The following is an 11,965-nucleotide window of genomic DNA, read 5'->3' as shown; positions in this document are numbered from 1 at the left end:
ACTTTTTAGCACGCAGCTATTTATTATTAGCATTATTCTTCCGACGTCTGATTTCTTTTTAATTATAGGAAATGCGTTTTTCTAAGGTACATAAACGTTTGGGATTGACTGTATAACCAATACATCCTTAAAATTTGTCACTGATCACAAGATTTGCCGATTCGTTTATTTATCTTGGACATCATATGCCAAAAATCATTGGTCCAAGAAATGGAGTTAAATAACAAGAGAGCGATAGAAGTCGTATCGATCTGTGGGCTGTAAGGAGAACCGAGCAGATTGATAATGGACAGACAAGGCAATCACGCGGTCGTATCAATCCGTGTCATCGGACTCCAATGTTCTTCGGATTATCGATTTTCCTTCGTGAGCAACGTTAAAACCAACGCGAGGTTAGAAAGCAGCTCGGTCATTTTCTAACAAACCTATACGGTCGAACGAAGAGAGATTACTCTCATCCCGTCGTTAACGCAGTTTTATGTCGAATCCCAACGCTGCGTTGCAACGATAGACGAGTATCCGAACGCGCGTAAACGACGGAAGAAAACTAAAAAGCTATTTAGGAGCGGAGTACCCGTAAGGTAGTTAAAGGAACACGATGTTCCAAAGAACTTTTCTTCTACTCTTGAACGCAATGGTTACGTAATTTTACGAGGAACATTCCTTCTTACGAATGGGAACTCTGTTAGTTGTAAGTATGCATTCGCGACGTTCGCTCGAATTAATTAACGCAACGGCCGCGTGTAAATTAGCCAGGGAGGTATTCGAAATCGAGCGGCGTTTTTGCGCAGAGCGGTGTAAAGTAATTAGATGTCATTACCGCGCATCCCGGTAACGGGTACGCACAGCCCGGAGAGAGTCTGAGTTCAGTTTGTTGAAGTGATTATTTTTATTGTCATTTCCGGCTGGTTTCTTGGAAATCTCGGAAGCGGCACGTAAGCTCGATACGACACAAGAACCGCGAACTTCTTTCCACTGATCCCGTTCTCTCATGCCTCCGGATGTTAATCTCGATTTTCCATTAATTTACTTTAACACGATACCGTTTTCACTGGTGGCTCGCAAAACCAATCGATACGATTGTTGCTGGTCAACTCGTCGTAATTACCATTCAATTAAACGGATCGACGCACTGTTAGTCGTCGACGATCTAAACTTTCCCAAGTTTTACGCGAGGGCACGACAGCCGGTAATTTTCTCGCAGTACATCAACATCTGCCAGTTTTTAATATCGTTCGGCACAGTATATCATCGTTTTGTTTAAGCCTCGGCGAGCGGGTCGGTACTCGACTTAACGCTGGCGCGTTTGCGCCCGGAGCATCGCGCGTCGCGTCGTAAGAAAAGTGGCGGTACGCGTAACCGCAATAAAATTCGCATTACGCGGAGCGTAATACGTGCATAAAGTATTTGCGTGTGTGCGGTAACGCGTATAAAACGCTGAAGTCGTTCGCGTTCTCCGGGGCAACCTCGTTCCCGGCACGGACGTAATAGATTTATTTCGGAGAAACCGGCGTGTCCGTGTTCGTGTCCCCGTCCCCGTTGCGTAGCTGCGCCGATCGCTTATCATTCTCTCTTTGCCCCGGATGAAATTAAGAGAACGGGGCTTAAAATTCGAAATTGCTGCTAGCGTGTCGATGGTAATTTCCCGCTTTCTATTCGATCCAATTTGTCGACACAAATGGCAGTGATATACCGACTTCCGTAATCGTTTGGAGAACACGCGTAAAACGTGGGTGTGGAAGGCGCCAGCAGCTCTTGCTGCTACAGCTGGATCGTGTTTCTGCTGCGCGGCGGATACCGGTATCCCTTCATTCCTGAGTAATCGTCAGGCCCAAGGCACGCTATCCGCCATTTTCTAAATACGTTGCCCGAATATATCGAACGTATACACGAGAATACGTGGTTCTTTCGAAACGTTTGAAATATATGCGTGCCTGCCCGATCTCAGCCTTTCCTTTCTCCTTAGAATTAACACGCACATTAACGTCCCGATGAATAATTATGAAATTTATTGATAGTTTCCTCGGTAGAACGGTTTCGATCGAAGATCAATAACGACGCCGCTTCCGAGCATTACACGGGACCCCGAACATTCGGTGTCGGCTAGCTCATTCTCGCCCGGTCCGAACACTCGTTTGTTATTAGCTTAACGTCTTATTGTGGGAAGCGCGTTCCGGGAAGACTTGCCCTCGAATGGATGGGCCTCAACGTTTGGATTTCTGGAATTCAGAGGTTGTCGCTCCGAGCTAATTGGTTAACGCAATGAATTTATTGCGCGAACTGACTCTGACATCTCTGTGCCCGGCTTTCCGGCAAAAGGGGAGAGATGAACGCCATGGGATGATCGTCTTCCGCGTAATCGCGCTGGTGAACGCGAAGCCTCTTCCCTTAACGATCGCGAACAGCCTCCAGACGTCGGATGAACCGCGGGAAACGGCTACGGCTTCAGGGACAAAATCAAAAAGCAGTCTTTCGAACAGCGTGGCAGGATGAATGATGAACGGATCGCGAGCGCTCGGGCAACGATCATCCCGCGGATTTCGAGTTTCCACGCAATCGAAAATTCGTTACCCGTGGTGGAGAGGACGTAATAACGAGGATAGCTCGACGCGGGACAGTGCGCCAGCCGTGAGCGCATGTACATACATCAGTTAGCTAGGAGACCTTAATCACCGTCAGGAGATCTCGAATAGCACTGACTACGTTTTAATTACTCGCCGCGTATCGCGGGGAATGTAGAATGACATCAAGATGCCTGGGGTGACGGGAGAAAGGGAGGACGGACACTGGGGAGCGTTGACCGCTCGTAAAAAGAGCTTCGCCAGTTTTCCAGTCCGCCCCTCTCTTAATCACGACGCAATGTAAATAAGAACGATGCAGTTCGGTGCTTGTTGATAACCGCCGATAACAGGATTATCACCCTTTTATTCGTTAGATCTTTATTAACCGACACCGGTAGTACTAAACCTGTCGCCAACTTTTCACATATGTATACTGGTCTCCTGCACAGCAGGTTGTCAAATGTGCTTTTCAATGGTTTATATTGGTGCAACAAGTGTCCTCGTTAATTTCTCCTTTTATTTTACTCTCTCTCTCTCAAAAAAAAAGAGAGCAGATCCTTTTTGTCTGGTCAAGCTGACTTGTTAGCAATAACTTGGTGAACGCGAGCATCGTTTAAATGTTCCCTAGCACGAACGGAGATTCGTTGCTCCACCTGAGACTTAACCCAATCGCGTGTTCAACTATCGCGGCGACCTTGGAACGATTCAGATTAAGCCGATGAAGAGGTTTCTAAATCCTTTCGTGTGACTTCTTCCTCAATCGGTTCACGTTCGCCGCCTTCCACGAAATTCGTTAAAGTTCGAAATCATCCCACGATTATGCCGACCTATCACGGACCCTTTTGACAAATTTCTCGATGACGAAACGCGCCTCGTTTCTCGGAAACTAATCACCAACGAAGTTCTCCTCGGTTTGATTAATCGCCGGAGTTCGCTATCGAGTTTAACCGGGGTCAGATTTGAGAATCTTTTTCAGACGTAACGTTTCCTACAAAGCGTTGATGGTCGGTTACTTCGCAGGCCGGCATCAAAAGAGAAGCTGTTCCCACGTAGTCCCGCGTCGAAACCGCCCGCCGTTCCGCGAGAGATCGTCGGCATGAAAACGGGGATAATTGTGGCTTCGTAAATACCGCTACTTAATACCCGGCGTGCTCCTTGTACACACGTACATACATGCATAGATCGTACACGGCTAGTCGCGGTGCGCGTATTAGCTCCTCCGCTGATTCGTGGCAGCAGTCAATCCGCTTAGGAAACGTTCCTCTCCAACATCTGCAGAACGAGGTAATTGTACGCGGCGGCGGCGGTTGCATTGCAAGATATGCACTTCCGCCGCGGATGTATCTGGCTCTGGTGTAATTTCACGCCACTCCGGCCACCGATTTCCTACCCAAATCCATATACCGCCGAAGTTGATTATCAGACGTTTTCTGGTCTGCTGTTAACCGTTCGAGCGACACGTAGTTCATCCTCGTGCAACACATGAGGACACCATCCACTGCCTATAATAGGTAACGATATGGTTGAACGATGTAGCAAGTATAATCAACACGTGCTATCAATTGCCTTTAATGTTGTCTATGGAATGTATACATTAATTACTTATATGCCCATTTAATTACAATATATCTAACTCTTCTCTAATATCATTGTAAGAAGTACCCGCGTAAACAAAAGTACAAATATTATTAATATTTACCTCAGTCATAACGTGATTACAAAAGATGTATTAATCACGAATCCGGTTTTTTTTTACTGATACTTACGTTTCGTATTTATCGTCGTGAATTATATATAGGGATTTTATATCACAAGCACATGTCGCGATAGCGCATCATGTCGCTGTTGTATTAATCGAGTGTTGGAACAACGGCGGTAATTTAATTTTAATAGAAAGCAGCATGCATGTGTATACTATGTGTCATAATGAGCGAACAGATACTTGCACGGACCTTTATCTTTGATCCTCTGAACGTACGCAGCGAACTTTTTATTTGCATACCGTTACAGATGTAGAGCAGGGAGTATCAACTAGTTATCGTAGGTCGTTCATATATTATCTACCTGCCGGGCAAAAAGAACTGTTGATTGCGGTCATTACGCAAATCGAGATCGCCGCGATTTATGGCCGAGTTGATTTCTCGATGCCCCGCACGTTTCTGTCGATCGCGTATCGAACTTCCGGACCATTCGCGCAACACGTACGCGCGATTATTATAATTGTGTTCGCCAGATCGGCAACGATACCGATAGTGTACGAGAGTCCGAATCGTACTTTGAAATCTTGAAATATTGTGGGTGATTCGATCGCAATAGCGAATCACGTTTGTCATGCTCCAAGGTCTTGATCGTTGTACGAAAATTGTACGAATTTATTGTAGTTGATAAGTGAAGCTTCATTTCGTGTTAGAACTATGTCATGCGCATAATTTCGCGTTCTAGAACTCGGCCGAGCACAACAGCCATTTAAGGACAAATAACTAGCATTAAGTAGAATTGCAATAAATGTACTCAGAAAATTTATGAATGTTGTAAAATATATTTCTTACTAACAGCTTTTTCTATCGATATTAGTCAAAAAATTAGAAGCCTTGGTACTCCACGTCTACGTGTACATATTTAGCTTTTTCTCTAATTATACAAGACATTAACAGCACGCATAATTAAGAATAATGAGATCTTTTTTCATTTTATTTTTCCGAGGAAACCGGTTTTCGAACGGGGACATGACGATGAAAAAAAACTGAGTAAAATATTTTAATTTACGCCTACCTTTTCTTGTAACGATAAAAACTTAGGTCATTCTGATTTCGAGCATATCATCTATCAAAAGTTTTCCGCAAATACATTTCGGTGTTACACGTGTCTTCACACAACTGATGATCCAGCATATTCTATCGTAAAGTCCAGTAATACCCTGGTTAGGTACACAGGTAACGATAACTGAAACACGTGACAGAATACAATGTTACTAACCACTCATGACATTGACGGCGTTATCACCGCGACGGAGATATGCGTAAAGCTATTTTGTTAAAGAGTCAAGTTTAAGTCAGAAAGAGGTAAATGAATAATGGGCGAGTGGAAATTTTTCTTGGCAAGGGAAAAATGAATGTTGCACGTGTCTCGCGTACGAAGGGAACGGGATCGTTTCGATCACGCAATTGCCGTGTTAATCGTCCCAACATTGCGGGATAATTGCCACAAGAGGAGAACCCGTCTACGATTCGTGGCTGTCTCGCGAAACGGATCACGGTAAAGAATACTTACCTAGTTGGATGTATTAGGAAGTGCCGCAAATGTAGAGCGTATCGCTTGCGATCTCCCGGGTTAAGCCTTAATTGGGGAAACGTTAGTTCCAAGACGGGGAAAAATCGATTGCCGATTTCTGCGCGCCGTGCCGCACTGCGCCAACGTAGCTTTATCGCCTTTCGAAACTGGTTTATGACGAACATTTTTAGAGTAAACGGGAATGCGGATGATCGGTTGCTCTTCGCAACTAAATACACTCAATTAACTTGTTCCTGATGAATGTGCCCGATGTGCGTTTCGAGATCGTAGGACTAAATCCTGCCTCGGATCGACGATGATGGGTTAAATAGAAGCACGTTGACCTCTTGCAGAGATATATTTTTGATCTATTGATGAAGTGACGTACGTAGATAAGAACAGATAAGTACGTCAAAGTCCTGATAAGAAGATCGGCATCGTTGTTCCTGTTGCAATTGCTAGACTCGTTCTACCGGATTCGAAGTCGGGTACGAAGAGAACGCAAAAATGAGAAAAAAGGAGCGGCGCATCACTTTTGAGACTTTTAGCTGGCAGGCTTCCGCGTAACAGAACTATCAACGGCTCGACGAATCGTGACTCTTTGCGTGGAGCCGACAGAAAACGACGCTATTATGTTAGCTTAAAGCCTACCGTACCTATAGATAGATTAGGGAAAAATGAAGCTCATTGTCAGCACGCGATCTACGGATTTCTTGTCGTGGTACATCGCGGCCTTGAACCACCGCTTACTTCTGTCTGTCGATTAGTAACGATCCATCGATCCTTCCTTCCTTTTTTTCATCTTCGTCTTTTATCTGTACCTATCAATCATTCTATCGTGAACGACAGACCTTAGAATCGTTTTTTATTTACGGATTACGCAAAAGATCGGCCTGTAGAGAAATAAAAAAAAAATGAAGGAAATACGAGATAGTTACTTAGATGTTGTTCAGAATTATTGAGGAACTATATGAAACTTTGGGAGCAAAAGTCAGTATCGTATTAACATTTATCGTTTAAAACATTAGCAATTAAATAGGTTGTTTATTTGCAACCATACAGTAGTAATTATGTAGGATTATCTCTGCCGCAATTAGTATTGTAGTATGTAGAAACTATTTTTGCTACGTGTAATTTAATTTCCTCATCAATTTGTCTCTGACGGAATCGAATGATTAAGATAAATTATTGTGAGCGAGTAAAAGGTTCGGGGAGTAAATATTGTGACCACGGAAATCGAAATTGAATGTACGCGTGGCTAAATCGTATCATTAATCTTGTCGATAATGCGTCGAACTTCGGGAAACTGGAAAGGAAGAACGAGTAGGTAACAGGTATATCTTAACAGCTGTCATATTGTTTGAAGTTCGCATGACTCTTGACTGACGTGCATATCTTACGAATCACGTACTATCTCTGTGGTGGATAGAATACCAGAACAAAGGCGCAAATAAGAAAATCTGCATAACGCTTGACCGTTTGCAGATACGTAATTATACAGATCGGAAAATCGAGATTCCAAAGTTTTATCAGTTTGAAGTTAGAAAGAAAATTGAAGTGAAGGAAATTAACACGAGAGGTATTGAATCTACAATAGCATGACTTTGTTTTTAGTATTATATTATGTATATGGGTTAATGTTTAATAATTATTCACAAGGAGCAATTACGACATAAGTATCTTGTCATTAGTCTTGTGCGAGTTTAGATCACGGTTACAAAACGATCGCTACCGATCGTATCCCCATACCAAAGCAAGTGTTTAACTCACTGTTCTCCCCAGTGGCAACACACAATTATTTGTTAACGTGCTGCGATACCGTTCGATTGCCATTCTTTAAATGGCAACTAAATGGTAAGTGTAGGTGAACGAACGGCTCTCATTTGCAATGATAAATTGCTCGATCAATGCCCGTGTTTACTTGGATATTATTCACGCACGAGATTTCTCAATCGGGATTGCGCCATTAGCGCAACCCACATTTCCAAAAAGTTACATAAAACTCTGGTTTTACCCGGCGATTCGATCCAAAGAGCTCGGCATAGGAATAAAATACGAGCACGAAAAGTGGCGACGTAATGAAATTCATGAGGCTAGGGTGGACGAGCATGGAACCTGGTACATCGTATACGTACTTCAGGATTCAAGTACGTTTTTATTTTCCTTCCGTCGCATCGATCGTTCGTGACACATAAATGGAGAGACATTCATTGCGTCGTTTGCTCCATTTTCCCGATCATCTTTGATTTATTTCTCATTAATTACAGGCAAAACAACTTTCACTTATTTTATCTACGATTTTCCTGCTGCTTTTTTCGTTTGTTTTAATAAATCCGATTTACATAATCGCTGACTTTGATTAATTTGCGATACTTTCTCCATCTTTCAACCGGACACAAGCGAACAAACCAAATGTGGTGAATTTATAAATTTATCTGTACAATACAATCGAGGGCAACGTTAACTGGACACCATTTAAAACAGAATTGCCTTACAACTGGACCATACGACTTGAGTTCTCTTGAAACGTTGACTGTATATGCGAATTGCGTTTGACAAATCCAAGTTAAGAATGCAAAAGTATCGCAAAGTATCAGAGGTTAATCCGAGTTTATTCGTCACAACGGTCATGAAATCATGTGGCACCAGAAAGAGGACGGTTTCTCCGGGTCGTATCTCGCGATTGGAAAGCAACGGTGCGGCGAAGAGAACGACAATATAAAACGGTTATCCAACGGAAGCGCGGAGGACTTGCGAATTACGGAAACACTGCGTCAGCATCCGGGCACACGATTTCCCGGAATGTCCGCATCGATTCCTGCGGTCACGTCGTTCAAGAGCTCTGTCCCACCGTACCGTGCCACCCGCTTTCGACCCCCTTTTCTCTCGGCTCCTCTTCCTCTCGCGTTCACCCTCTCGAATCCCACGGCATTTACCGACAGTGCCACTCAGGGAAACGAAGATGGTTACCGCGTCAGCACTTCAACGTCGTTTCATCCTTCGCTTGTCGTTGTACCTCCGCTGTGCGGAAACAACAGAAGGCTCCGAGGTACCTTTCCTAGAGACTCTTCGGAAAAAATACCTACCTTAAAATTTTCTTGAAACTCCTACCATGCGTTCATTACAATGTTTGCTAAACGTCGTATAAAATTTAATGCACTCTTTCACCTGTTCTCGTGTTCGCTCAACAAAGTATCAATTTGCACCTCTGATCGTGATTATGGCGTTTAATTGCGCGTTTCTTCGCAAACGGAGCGGCTCGCTCTTCCCACAATTCAACCAGCAAATGCTCGAGATCCGTTCGGTTATTGCTACGAAGAATCCAAGCTAGAATACTCACTCCATTAAAAATCGTAATCGTTCCTGAATGGGAACCGGTATGCGATGCTTTGTAAGCCTCCGTATGAGATTTTCCATCGTTCGTTAATCGTTCGCTGACGATGTGAAAGGGTAAACGAGGAACAAGGAGGGAGAAAGAGAGAGAAGGGCCACGGAAGAAACGCTTAGAATAACTCTCCGTACGGATAATAATCCGCGTGCCATGTACGTACATGCATTCTCCGTTACCGCTGCAGCCACGCTAAAGCCAATTAATCCGGCAATCACGAACGGTTCTCCGCTCCGCTCCACCTGCTTTATTTGCCATTAAGAAGGAACGTATATCGCGCAGCTCGCGCCATTGCACCGAACTCCGGAGAAGGGAAGAGCGACGAGGAAGATGGAGGGTAACCGGATCGATTCTCTCCTCGATCCGTCTGATTCCGTGTGGGCGTCGACCATGCGAATGCGTTTCAGCGTAGATTCTGCGTGATACAATTGGAAGTCCGATTCTTTTTTCTAATCCATTCCGACCATCGTAATAGAGTTTCTCATTTTCTTACGATTTTCCATTCTCTCTCGCTCAGTGCATACCCGTTTTTCAGCCTCTCTCTCTCTTCTTATCCGAGCGTTCTACGTCTCGTCCATGTCTGTTTTGCGAGTATTCCACCTTGGTGGCCGACTCGATGCCCACACAGACGTATCATACCGTAACGCGAAGTACGAGTCGAACGTGTTCTCGAGGCTCGTCCCTCTTTTTCCCTCTCGATTTGTTCTCCGCAAAATGTTGTATTTTCCTTCGAGAATTGGTTGCTGGTTTAACCAAGGATCTGAGGTTGCCAGGTATATTAATTAGATTAGTGAAATTTCCATGGTAATTCCATGTTCGTCAACATGTTCGTTTACATTTAAATGATTAAAAACCAGCGTTGCATTAACATTTCACATTGTTTGCAATTTCTTCCAGTTGATTTACATTCTTTACGTGAATTTTGTCTATTAATACCTGAACTTTGAAAGGTATTTATTTAATTGTCTTCTCCTTGGGATTCTCAAACGAAGGAAACTTTTAACAAACGATTGTCGTCGACAATCATTGCTTATTCAGATTCAGAGTGGTATAAAAATGTTAGGGTTAAGGTTGCACGTTTCGCGCTGGCCAGTGCAACGTGACTCGCGGTGCGAACAAACGAGCGAGGGGGATGGCGTACGCAACGTGTCCCTCTCACGAACTATAAACTCCGTGACTATTTTGATTCCCAGCATTTGGCATGATCGTACGCGCGTTCGTGGTCCCCTCATGCAATATTGATGACCCGCCGCGGATCAAATGCCCCATGATAGCCCCCACCCACGATCCCCCTAACCGGTATCCTGATTGCGAACCGGGTCAGAGCCACTGATTTTCAATGGATGGGAGCCGAATTTAAACTATGATTATACCCCCTGCGTCGTCTAAGTACGGGCCTCCGAGGCAAAGGTCTAATGAAGCTTTGCCGAATTAATGCCGCGTAAATTGCGCGCGCACTTTCGCGTCTACCGGGGGCTTCGATAACGACACGTGTCGCTATCACTAAATTAACGGTGATAACCTTGGAGTCACGGAGTAATTAGCTAAGCGTTACCTAGCGCGTGATGATGATGCTATGCTAAAAAGTATCCAATTACCAATGTTCGCAACATTTTAGTCGAGTTTATACGTGCACACCGCGTAGTGTTGACTTTCTATTTCCGTACGATGTCAATGATAGGGTTCGCGTCAAGTTATCAAACAGCCGACGGTCTCAAGGCAACGACGAAATAATTGATCACGTGTCTTTCTCCCGTAGTTTCGACTGGGCTAGAACGAATTTGTGAAACCTTTAACCGTGACGACGGTGCCTCATTATTTTACCCCGGCCCGGATTTCCATTACCGCGTTACTGTGAACGACGAGGATTTTGAAAGGCTGGAAATCGTGTCGAACCGAGAAGAACCATCTAAAGAGTTCCGGCCGGAATTTCATTCTGATGTTACCGCAATCGGTAAGACAATAGGAAGGAACAGACTCGGCTTAATCTACCGTTTCGAATTTCGAGCAACCCTTAATTTCTAACGTCGAAATGTAAATACTTTAACTTTCTACCGGAGCTCCTGTAACTAAAGGAATTTTTTCATTTTATAACTTTTTACACTTCGTTCAAGATTGCGTAGGTCACAGTCATTTTTTATGTGTCTATTTACTGGCAAACAACATGTTCCGCCAGGTAAAATATTATACAATTAGTGCAGCACGTAATTAGCACGTACTCGATTCAGCAACATCTGCTTCTGACTTATGATGTTCTACCCGATGATCGTACCTGATTTATTCTTTTTACCACTAATTTCCTCCTCTTGGTTCATCGCAGGGAGTACCTATCTTTGTACGTATCTAATAATATTTGAATAACAAAAGAAAACATTAAATCATTTAGATAGAATTTCATATTCACATAGAATCGGCATTCTGATGTTTCATCGTTTATAAGGGCTGACAAGATAACATTTAAAACTTACAATAGTTCTTTTGCATCTTCTTCTTCCTCTCACTGGGAGGCGTAAATCTTATCACCAGAGAAAGTTTTTAAACGAATCTCGATAGGCGAACCAGATATCCAATTTTCAGACGAGTTTACAATAAATGCTGTTTAATTACCTGTCACAGGCAGCGTAGCGTGGAATGAAAAATATCTGCGGCCGGAATTAATACGGCAATTAATCTTGCGGACGTCAGACGTGAAAATTATGATCGCTTTATGTAGCACTGTGTCCGACTGACAAGGAACCGCCGTAAT

General features: G+C 43.7%; 1 long non-coding RNA gene across 2 annotated transcripts in view; it reads left to right on the top strand.

Moving 5' to 3' along the window:
* Positions 1–11,442, top strand: part of LOC113463954 (uncharacterized) — a 14,227-nt gene extending 2,785 nt beyond the window's left edge. Inside the window, exons 1-3 of one of the 2 annotated variants that reach the window (XR_003388793.1) lie at positions 10,849–10,901; positions 10,979–11,253; positions 11,334–11,442. This is a non-coding gene — a long non-coding RNA (uncharacterized LOC113463954). Of the gene's footprint in view, positions 1–10,848; positions 10,902–10,978; positions 11,254–11,333 lie in introns of those variants that run through there. The other variant, XR_003388792.1, reaches the window with a different exon arrangement.
* The last annotated feature ends 523 nt before the right edge of the window (positions 11,443–11,965 follow it).

The sequence above is a fragment of the Ceratina calcarata genome, unplaced genomic scaffold (genome assembly GCF_001652005.2).
Source record: "Ceratina calcarata isolate Rehan_Ccalc_2016 unplaced genomic scaffold, ASM165200v1 scaffold207, whole genome shotgun sequence".
Taxonomy (NCBI): domain Eukaryota; kingdom Metazoa; phylum Arthropoda; class Insecta; order Hymenoptera; family Apidae; genus Ceratina; species Ceratina calcarata.
The sequence above is the reverse complement of the archived record's forward strand: the minus strand, read 5'-3'. Positions and strand labels throughout refer to the sequence as shown.